Source organism: Lepeophtheirus salmonis, chromosome 2, assembly GCF_016086655.4.
Source record: "Lepeophtheirus salmonis chromosome 2, UVic_Lsal_1.4, whole genome shotgun sequence".
Taxonomy (NCBI): Eukaryota; Metazoa; Arthropoda; class Copepoda; order Siphonostomatoida; family Caligidae; genus Lepeophtheirus; species Lepeophtheirus salmonis.
The window spans coordinates 15,127,886-15,148,337 of record NC_052132.2 but is presented as its reverse complement, the minus strand read 5'-3'; the positions used below and the strand labels follow the sequence as shown (position 1 = coordinate 15,148,337).

Below are 20,452 nucleotides of genomic sequence, written 5' to 3'. Positions count from 1 at the left end.
CAAGATGCCCATTTAAAAAAAAGGGATGGTTTTATGAAAGACAACCTTAACACGCCTTGTTAATAAATAAACCATTCCCTGGATTTTTCCCAATTTAACCCTCTAGCGGGAGATCAATGAATTATAAAAAAATGTTTTAAATATTGTTTTTTGCTCTTTATATTCTAAGAAATAATTATTTCCAGGGTTTTATACTTTTTTTGTTTTTACACGGAATATCAGTATTGCAAACGGGTTTTCACCTGTTTTTTTCTGTAAATTACGTAAATCCTGGATAGTACTCTTTTCCTATTATGGGGAAAAGTATTCAAGGAATTGAAAAAACTATGATGATTCATTATTTTATTATAAAAGTTTTTGTCAGTATACTAATGTGTCTCAAACTCAAATATAATGTAATTTATATTTATATATTATTTTTATAATCAAAACAAAGAAAAAATAATCGTTTGTTTTTTTACACCGCTGATGAATTGTGGAATTTTTTGTAGAAGTTGCAATTATCTGACAAACATAATGCAACCTTACAAATTTCGCAAATCCATCTAAATCAATGTATTTCGAATTTAGTATAACCCTATTTGTCTGGTCTTGACATAATATATCTTCTAAGATTGCCAGCTCTTGATCCTTTGTATGAAACCATAACTTCATCAACAGATTAATTAGGCGTGTTTGTTCCGTCAGAAATTGGTTTTTTATTGTAGAACGTATTGGTCTGATTATGAAAATCTGTCATTTTATTCATAGGCATATTCGTTCTCATTGAAATAGATGAATGATCATACAAGAATAAATCTTTTTATTGACATATTGTCCCTACTGGTGAGCATCTGAGTAAGTGTTCTACAAGTCATCTATTGACGGAAATTCAATTACTCCAATTTAGAGGAGTATTCCAATAATTTTTTTCAGCTCAAATATATTAGTTGAAAATGATGTATTGGTAAACTTTTGTCGAGCGTAAAGACTGGTTTGAACAATATATGTTCTATGGAGTTTTCTGTGAAAAATTGTACAAAATAATAGTCTTAGGGTGCCTGAACGATTTGAAAATCATGCATAAAAGGTTGAAGAGATGTTAGCAATGTTAACGCTTAGAAGTTATAAGTGAAAGACCTTCTCTGCTGGGTATCGCAGTAATGTCACTGGATATGGGGTGCTTAATATACTAGCCAGAGCTGGAGCTCTGGATCAACTTCATACCCGAATTGATGGTACCCTCGGTCATCTCTTAGGGAGAAGGTCTCTGCCCATTACATAGACAAATGGCAGACAACTTGCTCGAATTTTGACTATTGCCATTATAGCTGTGCAATGCTCCCAAGAGTTAGACTTGCAGGTGGAAATATCTCTTGGATTTTTCGAAAAGAAAACTGATCTCCTTGGTCCAATTAACCACTGGGCGGCATTGTCTTCTAACACAACAATATCACCTTATGTACAATGAAGTTACCCCACTATATTATAGGTGTGGTTTAAGAGATGAAGAACCACTTCATCTGGTTTATGAATCTTCTAAATTTATAACTGAGGGGGCACAGCTTTTGTGATAATTTTCCACCCTTTCATGGACATTCCGTCGCCAGCCTCTCCAGTTTCTTAATGAATTATGATGTTGGAAGTAGCTTAATAATGCACTATCCCTAGAACACGTTCAGGACAGACGGCAGTAGGTGATCTAACTGACAAACTATTGGCGAGGTACCAAAAGTTAAAGTTATTTTTACATGTGCCCGTACTGATACTATTGTTTTTATATGCAGTGTAGGAATAAATGTTTTGAATAACTGTAACTCCTAGTTGGAGCTTGAGTATAGTTAAGGATCTACATTGTAGTCATTTCTGCCTATATCATTACTAGATACGAAGTGGGGTTTGTTTTGATTCCCTTAATGTTATAGCTGTTTACCGCTAATTTAATTAAATGAAAATTTTACATTGTTACACATTCTTTTTAATAAGTATTTATATAAGTTTTTTCTTTCAAGTACAAAAACAGAAAAGTGTCTTTTCTTGAGATTGCTGCCATCTATATTATTCTATTACTGAGGGGCGAACTTCTTTTTCTCCTACATAAAAGCTGTAATTGATATATACCAACCTGGATTAAACATTTATCTTTGCACATTCATGACGGAGAGTTTCCTTGAGGATTTGTTGTGTTGTTATAATTATAAGTCCTTGTTGGAATCAGAGTAGAATTGGGGATTGATATCGGAGTAATTTTATTCCTTGTTTATTTCCTTCCCCTCTTATCACAGCTGCTTTTAGCTGAACTAATCAAAAGTCTTGACAGCTACACTGTGCTCCTTCAAAACATTCTTTAAATTGTCAATGTAAGATTTTCAGTTTCTTAAATTTAACATATCCAAAATGCTACCGATAAGTATCAGAGGTCATAACAAAAGCATTTATTTATTCATAAATTTATGTATGGGCACCCTGTGTATTAAACGTTCTCTGGCTACAAAAAGGATAAACAATTAGTTTCTCGATTCCCTCCTTTTTTTTAATTATTCCATAAAAAAAATCGGAGCAAATATTAAAATTACTGTGGTACAATTTAAATATTGAATATTTTCCCCAATTCTAATATCCGATTTATCATCCTAAATTTAGAATACATATATACAAGCGTGTTCTAAAAAGTTTCTGAGCTCAACGTGAAGATGACAGCACTCGTTAATGAAAGCTAGTCACCTCTGTCTAGCGTGTGTTGACAGTTACTCACCAAAGCTTCAGCCATTTAGAAAGGGCAGTTACTATATAACAGTCATTTGAGTGAGTTGATATGAGTGGGCAAAAACGAGGATTTTTCTGTTTGCGCAGCTTAGGTGCAATAAATCCTAGTTTTGGAGTCGATGGATTACTGTAAATGAAATTTGCATACATAATTATACGCCAACCATAAAAATACTGTCCAAATAGTAGACTGCAAAGAGTCAAATGAATAGGCAATCACCTTTATCAACTGTTATTGTGCAGAAAAAACCGGCAAGTACTATATGAACGGGTTAACGAGATGGAAGCATCGATGAGAGAAATGTGTAGAATCACTAGGAGACTATCTTGAGAATTATAATAAAAATTCAGAAAAAATGTTTTATATCTTTGTTGGGTAGGAATCTTTTCAGACCATCCTCGTTCACTCCAACATACATCCTTATTTACTGCAAGAGAAATTCCTTATTACGTGACTCTTATGAGTATAGCTAAGAAAGTTCATTAGAAAATCAGCACGTAACTTCTTAATTAGTACATAACATAAATATCTACATATAAAGGAACTGCCAAGGGTTGTTTATTTTTCTTTCATATTTCTTGTTGTATTTAGATGACAACTTGGAAGTTTATGTATATGGAATGAATTACTTATTAATAAACATGACGAATAGGGTGGGCCGTTTTGAAGGGGGTTAATCCACTTTTTAAGAAATTGATAAATGGCTATATGCTTCTGCATATGAAGTCAAAAATTTTATTTTGTCATTGAAATTATAACTTGGACCTATTTTTTCTTCTGGTATTATCCTGTTAAGAGTCGTTTTTGGTCGTAAATCTCAATTTGGTTTATCAATTCATGGGAATTTTTGGAATGCTTGGAAAGATACTTGTTCTATTCTTTTTTTTTTAAAATCTATTTTCATTGTGGGGCAACTGTTGCTTTCTTGTCTGAGTGTCTGAGACACCAATAGAAAAAAATTATTTCATTTCTTGATCAGATAGGAAGTTTTGTTCCATAATATAAATTTCCTTAATTAATGGTTAATGAATTTCTACATTCACAAGATGAAATATCAAAATAAGAATGTGAATCATTTAAATTTATGTGAATAAATATTTTCTTGGTACCCTGGTAATATCTTGGTAAAAGATTTCATCAAATTTCTTTATTTTTTATGATATAATGCTATCTGATTTGTCACTTTTTTCCAGGGTCAAAAAAAAAAAATTGAATTGGATTGAAGCTGTTTGATATTTATGACTTTGATACCCAAAATTTTACTTATTTTTTTTCCAGAAGGTTCTTTTTTTTGTTAAGGATTTAGATTCTTCCTTATACTATAAAACGCACTCGATCATATCTTGGCAGTTGAGTTTTGCTAAAGTCACAGCCACTTTCAAAAAGAAGAAAATTGTATTTTGCACGAGTTCTTGAACCCATTCTATGCCTATACAAATCTTAAAATAAATTATCTCTTGATAGACATTTTTTTAAAGTAACTTATTTTTTATTTGCCTAATTACCACGTCTTTAGAAGATTATTATTAACTAATAGTATGTGTAAATCAGAGTATGCTACTAACAAAGGATACTGGCTGGTTTTATAAGTTTATGCAATGGAGTTAAAACTATTAGGTTTTTAGTAATATAGTATTTTGTACTGGGTAGATAATGTATGGTTGAAAACATATTTCGAAGGGGGTAAGTCAATTCAAAAAGTTTGAGAAACACTGCTTTACACTACTTTTAAGTAAGATACCAATGAATGATATTATAATTTATTTACTATTAAACTTGAATTTTTTGAATTACAATACTATGTATGGGACATTTATATTTCAATCTCGTTCCAGGAGGTAAAAACATTTTCCCACTCGTCTGAAATTTGGCATGCATCCTTATTTTTATGCATAACATTGAAACATAACTAGACAAATTTTATTTTCTAACTTTTTGGTTTCGGCCCACCCTAATGACGAATTTATTGATCAACTTATGCAAATATTTACATACAAGAGAGACTAAACTTTCCATGCCCTATATTTCTATACATAGAATGGCAAGTAAGTTAATTAAAATTTATAAGCCTGTCTACTCATGAATATAACACATAACTTATAAATATTTATAAGTAGTTTATAAAGAATAATAGGTTTTGAAAGAAACTTTCAAGACAAAAATTTTGTTGCATAGAGTTATATAAACTAATATTAATTTTTTTCTTGGCCAAAAGGCATATCTGTATTTAATTAAATAATCGATAATATCGAAATGAATGAAATACTATAAATAGGAAAAACACATAAATTGGGGTGGGGTGGGGGGGGGCAGAGTGTGGCCCTTAAAATGGATGATGTGACATAAAATAAATTTATAAAAATAATTAAAACTCTAGAAAATAACAAAAACTAACACCTTCATTGAAACTCTCATATAAAGATTCACTTTTGAAAAAATATCTCAGATGCTAAAATCGGAAAATTTCTTTGCGTTGAAGAGATTTTTGGTTATGACAGCATTGATTATATTTTCTTGCTTTCAACATAAACAGTAATAAAATCGATACTTTTGACAATTATCAAGATTGATATACAACTGAAGATTATCAAATTTATGAGATAAGCAACATATTTATAAAGAGGTTGTATAGATTTACAAATGTGAAGAAAATGATCACTCCAATCATCCTCGATCCGACAAAAACAACACTTGCGATGTTCATTCGAAAAATACTTTACTTCAAGTGTGCCGGAGAGTATGTGATATTTAAACCAATTTTTTGGAGTTGGACAGAATAGTATATTTAATAGCACAAACTGCTGGAAGATCCAAGTTTCTTATCTTCAAAAAGTAAATAAAAGGATTCAGTATTGGATAGTTTTTTTATGGACCATAGTAAAAATTGTTGCAAAAAGCATTCAATAGGCAATGCTAGCTCATGTAACAGGCTTATATGGACCAAAATACTTTTGTATAGCAGTATGACTAAATTAAATGTAGGAGGTTCTCCTATTTATGGCAGTGATTCATTTTCTCCCTCCAAAATCATTTAATAGCAAATCGATATTAACATCTTTCTTAATTCCGTGATACCAAATGTCTTGATCCCACCTTTTGGCTTGCGCCCTTACAAAAATCTTATCTTTACATAATAATGAAAATCCTGTGTATGATAGAGATTTAAAAAAAAAGGAAAATTAAATACAACATTGAAGAATGTTTTATGTTTTAAAATTCTGGGATGAAATAATGTATAATAAATACTGTTAAATTGAAGTAATTGGTTTTATATTTACAGAAAAAAAAGTATATTTTAAACTTTAGTGTGTTGTCTATTGTTTTTTCCCCAAAAATGTCGTTTTTGAAATTTAATTTTTAAAAGATTAAATATTTAAAATACATTTTAGAATTTTTATTTGAATAATTTTATTTTTATATGAACAGATGTGGGTTTTTGAATTTTTTTCTAAAAAATGTAATATTTAAAAGTTTTTGCGAACATCTGTAGGTTTGTGAATTTTTTTTCGAAATATTTTAATTTTGGATTTTTTTTTTTTTAAACTGTAATATTTGAAATTTTATTTTTTTTACAAATGAAATATTTAAATATATTTTTTATTTTTGAAATTTTATTTTTGTGTTAACAGGTGTGGGTTTTTTAAAAATTCTTCGAAAAAATTTAATTTTTTAGTGAACCGCTCCTTTTGAAAAAAGTTTATTATTTTAAGAAATTTTTTTCAAAAATATTTCATATATTTGGATTTTTATTAAAAAAAAATCAAAAAAAAAAGAAGGCCTCCCCCAAAATAAAATCATGTGGACGCCAATGGATATAAAATTAATTCTTTTTTCTTCGTTCGACGGTAAAATAGTTTGTTGTAGTTGTTTCGTACTTATACATAACTTTTTGTACATACACATAGTTTTTTACATTTTAAATTCCCAATGGTTAAATCTTTTATCCCAAGGGAATCATCAATATGTATTCAACTTTTCATAGAATGAATTAGATGAAGAAAATTTACGCAAGTATCTTATATGTAATACAGTTTGTGTGAGTGTGCGTATTTTTGGGTGCCCACGCCGTTGCGCCTAGGGGGCTGTATCTTTGCACGGGTACTCCTTTTGAATATGTGCAGGCTAAGATGGGGGCATTGATTTTAGGGGGGTCAGTTGTTATAATGAGGGCTTATTAAATACCCAAAATACTATATATGTTTTTGGAGCTCAAAGAAACTAGATAAGGGGTTGTGTTATTAATAATCAAAAAGTGACTGACTTCTTAAAAAACAACTGTACGAATATGAATGGTTTTAAATTTATTTGAAACCAAAGAATATGTGGAAAAAAAAAAAAAAATCACTGATAATTGCATTGTTTTTTGCAGGTGCAATATAATATTTTGGTTTGCATATAAATTTGAAAAATAAGAATTGATATAAAACTTAAATATTTCTCATTTTCTTAATTATTTTTGTATTGTTTTTCTCTTTTTTTCATCAAACATTAATTTTCAATTTTGAATAAGAAATGCCATATAACAATGCATTTTGAACATAAAATTATTATGCTCAACATTACATTTTTGTATTTGTTAATTTTCGGAACATTTAATCAACCAGTTATCCTTAGTTATTTTGTCAACGACATTATTCTATATAACTTTTTTTATTTTCAAGTGAGAAATTTTTTGGTAGGATTGTATTCTTTGTTACAATGCCAAAAATAACTTATTTATAACTTTTTGAGCAAAATTAATGCATAACAATTTTTTGACATTTTCTTGGAGAATCTCAATTTGGTAATTTTGGACAAAAATAAAAGATGTATTCCTCATCCAGACAATTTTTTTCATGCATATATGTTGATAAGTTATTTGAAGGTTATCCCCCGATTTATTATATAAATTGTAATACATTTCATATAACATACATGCGCTCTATGATAATACATTTCAAAATACCCTAACGTTTGCCTGCACGGAATTGGTCTTAGCATTACGAAGGAATAACATTGACCATTGTCAATGTGATCTCCTTCTCTCTCCTTATTAGCATAGTTGGGGGTGTTGATGCATTTAACTTCCAAGAATTAGCAAATTGATTTTTAGATTGTTCTCGTTTTCAAAGGTTAAAAAAAAAATCAGCGACGAAGCACTGAGCCAAGACTCACCATTGAATAGAAACTACGTTAGTACTTCTGGAAAAACCTAATAATGTCCCAAATTAATTAAAATTTAGTCCTGTGTGTTTTTTATTTGAGTTATACATCTTTTACTACGCCTACCAAGAAGAAAACGTCCTTTGACGGAGCTCTTTGAAAGCCTGAGCAACAACGGGTAACCCTTTGCAATTACTATATATAATTCAATGCAAATTTTCTTGTAGTTGTAAAAAATTGATAAATTCCAAGAAAATGTGATCCATGGACTGGAACAGTACTGTATCCTGGACTTTCAAAATGTCTTTGAACACTGATATCATGACGATTAAAAAGGTTTTGTGAAGCTCCAGTCAAATTTTTCCATTTACATGTGCTGAAGCTAAATTTATCCGTTTAACACTTTCACATGTTAATTATTAATATAAATGGAAGTAAATTAGGTTTGAGATTGCCACATTGGTATTTACCAGCCATAACAACTTTGACATTTTTAAGTGGCTGAAGGTTAAACGTCAAATAGTGTAACAGGTTATAAAGCTTGTGGAGGATTGATAAATCCTCAGAGATCAGCTTAGAAGTGGTAGACCAATAAAATTGACCTTAGAATCTGATTTACATGCATTTGATTGGAATTTTCAATCTGGTGGGATATTTAGTCCAAAGACTATAGAGTCCACCAAAATAAATATTATGTGAAAGTTAAATCATCGTTCCCAATGCTATATATAAAGAATTGACTAGAGAAAAAGTTTAATATTTATTTTATGGAATTTTGTCGTTGTTTTCCTCCATGAAAAGTGCATTTAATATACCATAAATTTCATTTTGTTTTTAATAATTTACATAACGTGTAATTTTATATGAAGGTATTTATGACATTTTTTAAAGACCATATCAATGACATGGTATAAAGTTTTTGCTTAAGTATTATCTACAGGAATAAATATTTATTATAAATGTATTGCACACATGAGAAAGATGCGATGTTTTTGCTTGCCTCATAAATTCCCTTCAAGTTTTCTCTAAAGTGGCTATTATCAGTCAAAAAAACTTATGGATAGTTACATATATGTATGTGTCTCAAATAAAACTATGACAAAAACAAAGACACCATTTGAATTTATAAACATCTCTCATACAAGAAGATGTGACAATAGAATACATAAGTAACTTTTTTAACGTATGGCAGTACAACAAACATCAGTTATTCATTGATAATTTTATTTTGTGTTTGATTTGATTAGATACTATTTTTGACAAATCATTGATAATTTTTAGCCTATCTTTCATGGAAAGTTTTTTTGAGGGATACTTAGGATATTTATCCCTATCGATTGAAATGTAATGTGAAATGAATTTAAAAAGAAACATTGAAAATAAAAATGTGGGTCAGCTTACGATTTGAACCTATAAAAAAGGAAAAATAATATTATGAATTATTATGAAGTTAATACCAAAAAAGGAAAAAGAAACGTGATAAATTTGGGATTTGTTAATTTGTTTTTCCTCTATACAAAGTATTTTATGCTGCCAAAAATAAAATACTTGAGAGAATAATTTTAATATATTCGAATTTCTTACTTCCAGATTTTACTGTATGTACATGTATATTAAATATATTTAGACAGTTTTTTATTAATCAATTGCTCCCCCAGCTCCACCTAACACGAACTCTTTGGACTTCTAAGTATAAAGGCGGTAATATGGCAAGGTTTATGTCAATTCCCACCCTGTGTGAATGCCTTTAAAACCATCATCGTACATCAAGCTAAAAGGATAGATCCTGCATATACAGGTGTGTGCGTCTAAAACTGAACACTCCTTTAAATTTTACACCATGCACATATTTGTGATTTTATTGAGTTGAAAACGATTTATACTTCGAGGCAAGGGTCTTGACTAGTTATAAACAAAACTCCAGCAAAATCTTAATAGCAACAGTGAAACAACAGCCGATAATATGGAGAGACGTCGAGTCGTAATTTTGAAACTTTCCGCGCGGGAAAAAACTCCCACTGAAATTGCCAAGGTTCTGAACTGCGGCCGCACCACCGTTTACAGTGTGGTATCCAAAGGGACTCCTGAGGCGACCACAAGATCTAGGTCAAGGCCTCAAAGGTCGGACGAAATGGTTGCTGCCATGAAAAAGTCTGTCGAGGACAAGAGAGGCAATGACAACCGTCAGGGCCCTCTCCAGGGACCATGGACCGGCTAATTAAGAAAGATCTTGGCCTTAAGGTCTACAAGAGAACTCCTCGTCAAGCCCTCAAGTCGTAAAATTTAAAGGAGTGTTCAGTTTTAGACGCGCACATCTGTATAAGAAATGCCTGTTTCAGCTTCAGATACCGGATATTCAAGTCTAATCTGAAGAAAAAAGTATGTCATATATTTCTTAAATAATCGGTAGAGATATCAATTTAACACTCAGTTATATTCTATGGGTAATTTATTCACATATGAAATATCTCTGTAATAGAGAACATTAAAAAACACAATTCTATTTAGAAAAGAAGGGGGAAGTGCCCAAAACCACTTTGATCCTCGTTGGGAATGGGATAGAACAAAAAATTGATATTGTTTAAAATATTCTATCTCCTACCGTTTCCTTTATCAGTATAAAATATAACAGGGAAAAAAATATTCCGTGTACTTTTTAACACTTAAATAAATAAAATATCCATTTTATTGTTGGAAGGGCTAAAAATCTCAGGAAAGCACATGTGTTAGGGTTCGAAGGGTAGAGAACGTGGCCTTAACTAACGTTACTTGTAGATTATGGAAATTAATGAAGTATTTTTATTAAAAATTTACTTTACATATTTCAATGAGTTTTAGTGATATTCAGAACATTAACAGTTTATATATTAAAAATTTAATGGTTTATTGACTTTAAAAGACTTTGAATTGAAGGGTTTAATTTTTTAATATTCATATATAATCTACATCGGTGTAATAAAAAAGTCTATCTGTCTGCACGTTTGTTGATTTGCATGTCGGATAAGGAATCATTTTCATCAACGAAGTTATATTAAATAGTACAAGAAAGAAAAGTATATAATATGAAAATGATGCAAGTGACTTAAAAGGAGATTTTACCAACGAGCATGTGTAGCTAGTGAGTGTTCTAGACACTAAAGTAAAGGAATTAAAATCGAGTATATTTGGGAATGTTAAAAAAACAAAAAATAAACGTAGTGCCGTTTATTTCTTGAATTATGTCTTGGATGAGAAGTGCTAGACATGTTGAGGTGTTTTACAAGATCAGTTACAAGCAGCTGTGACAAGGGGTATAAGAAAATAAGTACAGACATGTTCGTTTTGTTAAAAAAATTAAGTCAATAACAAAAGTTGGTCTGGAGAAGCTAAACCACAAAAATGCATTTGGATTCGAAATTTATTGGGTAATATTGAAAGACCTTGTGATATCAGTACAGTGATATTTGGAGACATCAGTCGATCCTATACTTGACTAAGAACCCCCAATATAAGGGTAGAGGCAAGGATGTTGATAAAAGAGAGCATTCACCAGAGAACTAGTGGAGGTAAACAAGATTACACTTGTTTCCTGTCTTAGTGAAGATATGGTGGCTGTTAAACTAACAGAGAGACTGTCTAAATTTTAATTGTTAATGTTTGTAATAATGATTAATTTGAATGATCTACATTGAAGTGAAGGTTTTAGTATTATTATTAGTAATACTGATCTATGACTCAGAGTTTTATATATGCAATAGTCCATATATTTATCTGTCCGCGTTTATATATATATGGTATAATAACTCGTTTGTTTTTAGTTGATTGAAGAAAGTTTCATTGTAAGTAATTATTCTCCTGATATCTTTTTATATCACCACAATCCAACAGGACATAATCAAGAATGACACCCGTGTCGATCCTCAATCCCACTGTGAGTCTAACAAGGATTTATATTTGTAACTCTGCAACCAACCCTTAAGTTTATATGAAAGTTTGGCTGTTAGTCGATGCTGAATTACTCCATACACTCCCAGGTATTACCGCAACAAAATTAACAAGTACGATTCATATTTATTCAAGTATTAAACTTCTATGCTTTCTTTTTCTTCATTTTGTTTGTTGTATACCTAGTTATAAAAAGTTATTGAGGAATATGTACATGTGTATTTTTACAAGCTTGGACTCTGTGTAAGTAAATTTTTCTACAAGTAAAAAATTATAGCAAATACTTAGGTACATAAAAAAGTAGATTAACTATATGTATGCGATGAAGAAATATAATTGAAATGTTGTTATTAAAACTGTACATTAGACTGTACCATAATGACAAAAGTTGTGAATTTGTCGTTTTTTTATACCAAATGCTTTATTCACGGTTCATTTAGGCCAATTAAGGGACCTGATAATATCTATTTATAATTTTGGACTACAAAAAAAAAAAAAAAAAACTGTTGTCGATTAAACTAATAAAAATACGACGTTATATTTATTATCCCTTAATTTCTAGTTTAATTTCTTTCAGTACAGTCTATTGTACATATTACAGGAATATCTCCTTTCCATTTTTTTTGTAACCATGGAAATCATTTCTGCATACTTACTCGAAATTAATTTACCTCATAGGTATAAAAGAACAAGAAGCAAACTATAGGAAAAAAACATATCTGCAAAATGGCGTAGAGATCCCGAGATAGGCGACAAACTGCTATTGAGTAAACAACAACCCTCTAGTCATGCTATTAAAGTTGAAAATGATAGGATCTCCCGGTATGCTTTGCATAAATCTTTTTTCCCTTTCCGTCAAGATAATAATCATACAACGGTTTGAAACCGTTATTATTTTTGTTGGACGTGACAGTTCAATTCTTTCATGAGGTTTGGTCTAAACGGCTGAGTAAACCCTGTCAATTAGAATAATATTTCTAAGTATCTGTTATATATTTTGCGATGGCAAAGCCGCCCCAAGGTCATTGAAACTTTAATTTAATGCAGCAGTCCGTGTGTATAGCATATACCCCCGAAGTTGAGGTATATTTCATATCAAAATGCAATCATCACATTGTTACAAATACAATAAAATCCCAAAGGGAACACTTATATAAAAGACTTAAAACAAACACCACTTCCGAGATAAAATATAAAGTTATGTATTATGCATATGCTCCAGATGTAAGAATAAAAACACTATCTGTTATGACGTTTCATTAGATTATCTGTCAATTGCTATGAGATTAAGAAAATGAACACCCCCCCTTTCGTAAAAACTCCGTATCCAACAAGGAATTGTATTTACAACTCCTTAACAAATCATTATTATAAATTTTCTTTTCGTCTTTTATGCTCTAGCGATTATTTTATACTTGGATGTCTGCTCTTCATGAATAAAGCATAATGAAAAAAGATTGAAAAACCTAGCTTAAGGGACAACGCGCTCGGGAAAAATTATTCTATTTAACTCAATGTGCATAAGTTCGCACCCGATCGTTCCTAGAGAAGAACATATACATTGTGCTTATGGACTTCAAAGAAGATACCGAGGTCAGATGGAGTAAATCTAACACTATAGTGCTTACTTAGACTTAATCAGTGCAACTCCATCTGATCAATAAAGGGAAAGTTAAAATGATATTCATTTATTAAAAAAATGCTAACATCCTCGCCCCACTAAAGGGCCTCACGCTTTTAATCTTAAAAAAAAAATCATAATGATTATATTGCATATGCCATGAAGGAGGGTTCAAAAATTATTCTCATTATGTTGCTTGCTCTAGTAATATTACAGAAATATTCATTGAACTAACCTCCCCTATAAGATTTTCAATTTTTTTAGGGAATGTGGGACATCCTCCTTGTTATTTTGGCCAGTATTTTTTTGGTATTATAGGGGTTCATTGGATGTACATGATGCTTTGGAGGATCCAGTGGTACCCTCAAGTACCATGAGCAAACCAAGGGCTAAGAACTATTTTTTTATATACATATTAGAGGGGTTCCTTGGATGTATGTGATAGTTTGGTGGTAGTTTATAAGTATCCCACACTACAGCCCGGACCTCCAACTAGTTTGTGGTTTTAGAGGGGTTCCTTGTATGTATTGTCATTGGTTTTTAAGGATCCAGGGTTCCCTCAAGTACCCTGCGCAAATCCAGGGCTAGGAATTATTTGTTGTTATTAGAGGGGTTCTTCGGATGTATTGGCGTTGGTTTTAAGTAAACCATCTGAGGGAACAGGCTATTCAACCATATTTAAAGAGGCCTAAGCTATTTATTCTCCCTCCTTATCAATTCTCTCGATCCATTTAATAGAAGATTGGATTGAAACAAATATGTTTAGATATTTGTCAAAATAATATGAAGCAAATTTAAAATATTTTACTATTCATCATGAAGTTTGAAGAAAATAAGGGCAATTTTCTAAACTCACAGTTTTCCTATATGGCAGTTTTCTCCAGGGCAATCTTCCACAGGCAATGGTCCTCAGGGCAGCTTTCTGCGCACGATATATGTAGGTATATATTATGTGTCACTAAAGATAGAAAATAGTTTGCAATTCCTGAATGAGGAAATTATTTGTTCCAAGTGGATAACTTTTTATTTTTATTAGTTCTAAATTGATCAAACATAGTTTAGAACAAAGTATAAGTATACTTATTTGTTCATAATATGAGTTTTTAAGGATATAGTTTTCGAACAGAAAATTATATTCTCATATTGATATTATATATAAATATTAAAGATGGTTTTTCATAGAGGGCGCTACCATATACATATAAAAGTTGACTCAAAGCTCCCCCCAAAGAAGATTCATTTTTTCACACGATACTAGCCCGATACATTTTCAAACAAGTCGTGTCCTATATAGAATACGCTACTTTGTACATACTGAAGTCGTCACAAGTTGATACATGTCAGGGTAAGGACATTGAATACATTGAATGGAAAAATAACATTATAATACCTTGATTAATTCAATGTAATATTTTGAATAATCAAATATATTTTATTACACTTTCCTTGTTTTTATCTTTCGAGATTATACAGGGTGCGTGGACAAAATCTGGCGCTTCAAAAAAACAACAACTACAAGCTTATTTTATAATATTTATTGATAAAATAAAAACGAATATCTTTATTAGGGTATAGAACAGCTATCTCTTCAATGTAGCCTCCCTCTGCGGCTAAAACCCGCTCAATCCGGATACAAAACTGAGAACAGACATTTTAGATCTGCGCTGCTTCTATCTCACTGAATTTCTCTTTGATGCAGGTATGAGAGACTGCTTGCTGTTATGGGAGGAGCGGTTGGTCATGTTCTCCACGTAGGACCAGACAAAGTAGTCGAACGGGTTCAAATCCGCTGATGAGGGAGGCCAAGAAGAAGGGTACGAACACAAAAGAAGAAAAAAATCAGAGAAGAACCAGATCATGTTTGCCGACTTTGGGTTCTTCAAGATGTTCAGCAGCCTGAAGCTTTTGAGCAGCCGCAACCCTTGAGTTTTTTCAGTCAGAAGTTGGATTGTCTGACGCCTGTAGGACTTTCACCTTAAGTCCACCTTCACACAATCCCTCACGGTCTACTCGGTCACGCCCAGGTCCCTCGCCATGGCTCTCATGGAACGCTGGTAGTCCTCGTCGATGATATTCCTGACCTTGTTGATGAAGGTGACGTCCCGGACAATCCTGGTGCTCTTCTTCTCCTTCTTCTTCCTATCAACAACGTCCATCGGATCTGATGACTCCTCCAGCTGCTTCCTGAGACTTCTGACCGTTTTAACTGGCATTGAGATGGCATAGAGATGTCAGCATTGCTTTATTTCAAATGATCACTAAGCATAATCTGAATAGCAGCGCACCTACGATCTCTCTCATGGAACATAATGACTTTTCTTGGGCCCTTAAAATGATGCTATCGCTACAAGTGGTGAACAATAACTGAAACCTATGACCCGGGAGAAATTTTATCACCAAAAACAGACGGATCAGATATCAGCTGATGCAGTAATGTCGTCATTGAAATGCGGCAGATTTTGTCCACGTACCCTGTATACATATTATTCGCAACAATAATTTTAATATTATATTGACTGTTTTAATAAACAATTTTAATCGAAGATTAACTAAATGTGAGGAAGGGAAATATTCTTTTAAAATTTACATTCCGAATTAAAAAAAAAAAAATTACTTATTCTCTAAAAACATTAAATATTTATTATGAAAAGAAATAAATTCCTCCAATTCAAACAAACATTACAAAAAAGGCAACAAACTCAAATAACTACAACAAATTAATTAGAGCTATTTCAAACAAATATAGGCCTATTTATTTGATTCCATCTCATTCAACTTAGATGCAATATATACTTACATATTAATAGGTATATCATCTGATATAAATACATCCTTTACATTTCTGTAATACATTTGTATATTTGCTTAATACTTATAAATTAAACCCGCTTTAATATGATTTTATGTTTCATTCATAAATTTAAACAAACAGTCTTATGAAATGTTTAACTTCTTTCTTTTATTTATAAATGATCCTTTTTGGTGACTTTAAATAATAATTATAATGGTGCATAAGCGTTGTTTACTTATATTAATTTGTTTACAAAGCGATAAAGAGTGGCGACATCTTTCGTCAAAATAATACAATGACAATATTATTTAATAAGAACTATAAAGCAATTTCATTGACGTCCTAAATTGGATAATAATTATATGTGACAAAATGTTACGGGCTAAAAGGTTACATTTTTACTACAAAATATGAACAAATTACAAATAAATCTTCATGAAACTTTATGAAATGGCTTTATAAATAAAAAAATTATTTAACACTTGCACTGAATACTAATTGATGCCAATGATACACAGGGATATTTCAAAAAAATCAAAGTAATATGTACTGAAAATCCCTGTAATATTTATAGTCTTATAAAATTGTTACTTTTTCGATTAATTAGGGACGAGAAAAGTAGGATAATTAGAGGCAATTTTTTTTTTTTTGCCATTGTATTGGATAATTTTTATCTTATTTATAAAAATATAATTGTACAACAATGTAATAACATAGTTTTAATAAATATTAGCACCTGATAAATAATAAAACATGGAAATAAAGGGATACATTTTTGAAAGGGAGTACCCCCCACCTCCCCAAGTCAATTTATTGGTTGGTCCCATCTTAACGACCAATAGTTCATTATTTTTCCTAATATTGTAATGTTTGTCTGTTTAGGCTCCCAAAATGGCCGCAATTAGCCATGTTGACGTCACAGAGAAAAGATCTATAAATATGTTTTTACACATTGAGGCACTGGGAAAAATTCCCCTTGTGCTTCCAAGCTACAGATCGTCACTCCACTTAGTTGATAATATTATATTATTTAAGATGTCGTATGTACTATTAGTACATGATGACCATTAAATGTTTTTTAATGTAATTAATTCTCTGTTAATAGAATATAAAAATCTATTGAGCCATCATAATTTTAAAAATCTTAACAAATCGGCCTAATCTCTTCAGATATCTAATTATTTGAGTACAGTCAAATCTGGTTAAATAAAATTACTATTTTATAGATGAAAAGTTGACTTTAAACAGATTTTTCGTCTATCCAAAGAGTATTTAAATATAAAAACAGGATCTTTGGATATTTATTAAATTAAATCATTTTGAAGCTACACAAGGCAACCAGTATTGGATTAAATACTGTCTTTGATAGATAATCCAGGATTTTCAGTTTATCTGAACTCGATGATATGTATCTGTATGGATGGAAAATCAATATGAAATGAATTTAGAAATGAATATATATAACACATAATTGTTGGTGTAATCTTGCGATTTATACTTCTAAAACGGAAAAATCCTCAGTGGGATTGTTCATTTTCAAGAATTCCTAGGAAGTTGCTACCAAAAAAGAGTGGAAAAAGTAGACTTTATACGCATTTTATATTTTATTCTTCATCTATGCAAAGTGTTTATACAGTAAAAAATTTGTTATGTGAGATAACGTTGACTATAAGTGTATTTTATTATTTCCAAATTTGACCGTATGGTAGTTTTTCATGAATAATATTCAATTAGTTTCTTTTCCCAAGAAAATAGAATAATTCATTCCCAATTTCTTATGTTTAGATCAACTTTTGTTTTCTCAGAATGTATCATTTGATACTAAACTCATTTTTAAAATAGCTTTTCCTTTTCATAAAGTTTCTTTATTCACTCAAATTGTTATTCAAATAAATACGATATATTAAAAAGCTTGTACACTACAAAACAAAACTAAAAAACCTATAAATTCTAATAAACTTCTCCAATATCGTAATTCAAATAATTAAAAAACAAAAGGAATATTACAATTAAGAAAAAGTAGAATTACAAGAAACTACTAATAAATGGAGTGAACCCAAAGAATGCATTTTGATATGATTATTTAGTATCTTTTTTATTATTACTTTCATATAATACCTCATTATTTATTCAAATACTATAGGCATTATTGATTTTTATTTTAGTATCCATTGAAATTACACCTATATTATGTAGGGTTATACATGAGTACATAGTTAGTGAATAATTGTTTGCTAAAAAGTATGATCTCTAAACAGATTTCATATAGTGGTAAAAAATATCAATCAAAGAATATTTGTAAAAAAATCCAATTAAAAGTACTTTTATCAATAATCAATTGATTAATAAATACTTAATGTATATAACTTCGCCCAATGGTGCTTTTTAAAAATGTAACTGCATATCTACGTATGAGATCTGATAAAAAGCTGTTATTATCTCATTCCGAATATTTTGAATTGGGTGTTTAACAAGGAATTCCGGCACGTCATTTTAATTTCAAACCAAAATCCGGTCCGGCAGGGTCTTTTGAGGATCCCATCAGTTTTATGCATCATGGACAACTCTTGTTTTGTTTTTTAATGCATGCAAACAAACTTATTTACTCGTAAGTAGTAAATTACCATCTTGGAAGTGAAAATGAAAACCATGTTTTTTAACGGCACTTGTAACAATCAATTTTTTTCGATAGGTTCTACTTCTATATTACAGAAAAGTAAAGGAGAGATACTGTACATTCTGGAAGTCTAGTGTAGAGACATCAAAACGTCTGCCTTGGGATTGCTCATAAGTGATTCAATTTTTGCACATGATCACTGAGTTTTTGAGAGAATATTACAAATCAGCAATAATAATTGGGGATTGGCTTTTAATGTCACTGTTTAAACATAGATTTCACTTAAAAATAGAGTACTTAATAACAAAAGTGCTATTTATTCTCTACACCGCAAATAGTAAGAACTCTTGCACACCCATTGGTCTGGACAGACTCCTCTTAAGATACCACGAAGTGCTGGAGAGGCCCAATATTATCGTGAATGGAAAAACGCACATTTAATCTAAAACCTTTGTTACAAGGGGTTTTGAGATTGAAGGAATGTCCAAATGGTCATGCACATATTGAGGGTATTCATTATTTATTTCATTGTACAGCTGTGGGGCATAAGTGATATACACCAATGTTCAAGAAATCTCATTTTCTCATGTACCTTCTTTTTCTTCATAATTGAGACTGGCCCTTTCATCTAGAAAAAAATCTTGGAAATATCGGACATTATCTGGTCATTTGATCAAATTGAATATGTTTGAATAAATTAATTGCCTTGTGTTGTCGTGTCTTAATTATGTAGGTACAACTTCATCAAACCTTATAAATTCTTGTCATATTTTATTTACTATTCTATCTTGTATGTACCAAGGTATTTATATAATAGTTTTTAATTTAACTTTATGAATTGAAACATAAAGTCAACTTAAAAAAAATAAAAATATGTTTCTAGTTCTTTATTACGAGAAAAAGGTACAAAAGACCGTCCAATCATGCAAAATAATCGTTCATTCTTGTACTGAGTAGAAATAAATACAGAGAACTTCCTCTTTCTTTTCTTCAAAATTATTTTTTTCTTTCTTCTTATTATTTGAGTGCTGACCATTGCACGGTCCGATTTTGGAAGGCTTTCTTAATGAATATCGTTAAATTTTAATGTATTGTTTTGTTTTTATTATATTGTGTACTTGTTGTTACTAATATTCCGTTAGCTGTTGTATTTACATTTTGTATATAGCTTTTTTTTTCTGTAACGGAAGCATGATGTATTTTTAGAACATTTAAGTGTAAATAGAAGGTAAAAAATATGTAAGGATAGCTTGATTAGGCAAACCCAAAATATACATTCATAGAGAAGATGATATATATATATTCTAAACACCAAATTTACTTCTCAAATATATTTTTTAATTACGTAAGTACACATGTCCTCAACGTTTTCCAGTTAGTTTGATCTTAACAGATAAAAAGGTTTGACATCTTTTTAAAAGAATAAACAATCTTTCAATAGTGTTATTTTAATTTTTTAATAAAATGATGTCTTCTTTATATTTTTTTTCAATTGTAGAAAAATTGGGAAGGGCACAAAAAACCTTTCATTTTTTTATCTACCAAAAACAAACCAACAATGCAAAATGGAGGATATTGTCAGTATACATTTGGAGCCTGTGTACCAAAATA

General features: G+C 30.6%; 1 protein-coding gene across 1 annotated transcript in view; it reads right to left on the bottom strand.

Moving 5' to 3' along the window:
• Positions 1 to 20,452, bottom strand: part of Syn2 (Syntrophin-like 2) — a 136,548-nt gene that overhangs the window by 31,021 nt on the left and 85,075 nt on the right. The window lies entirely within an intron of this gene.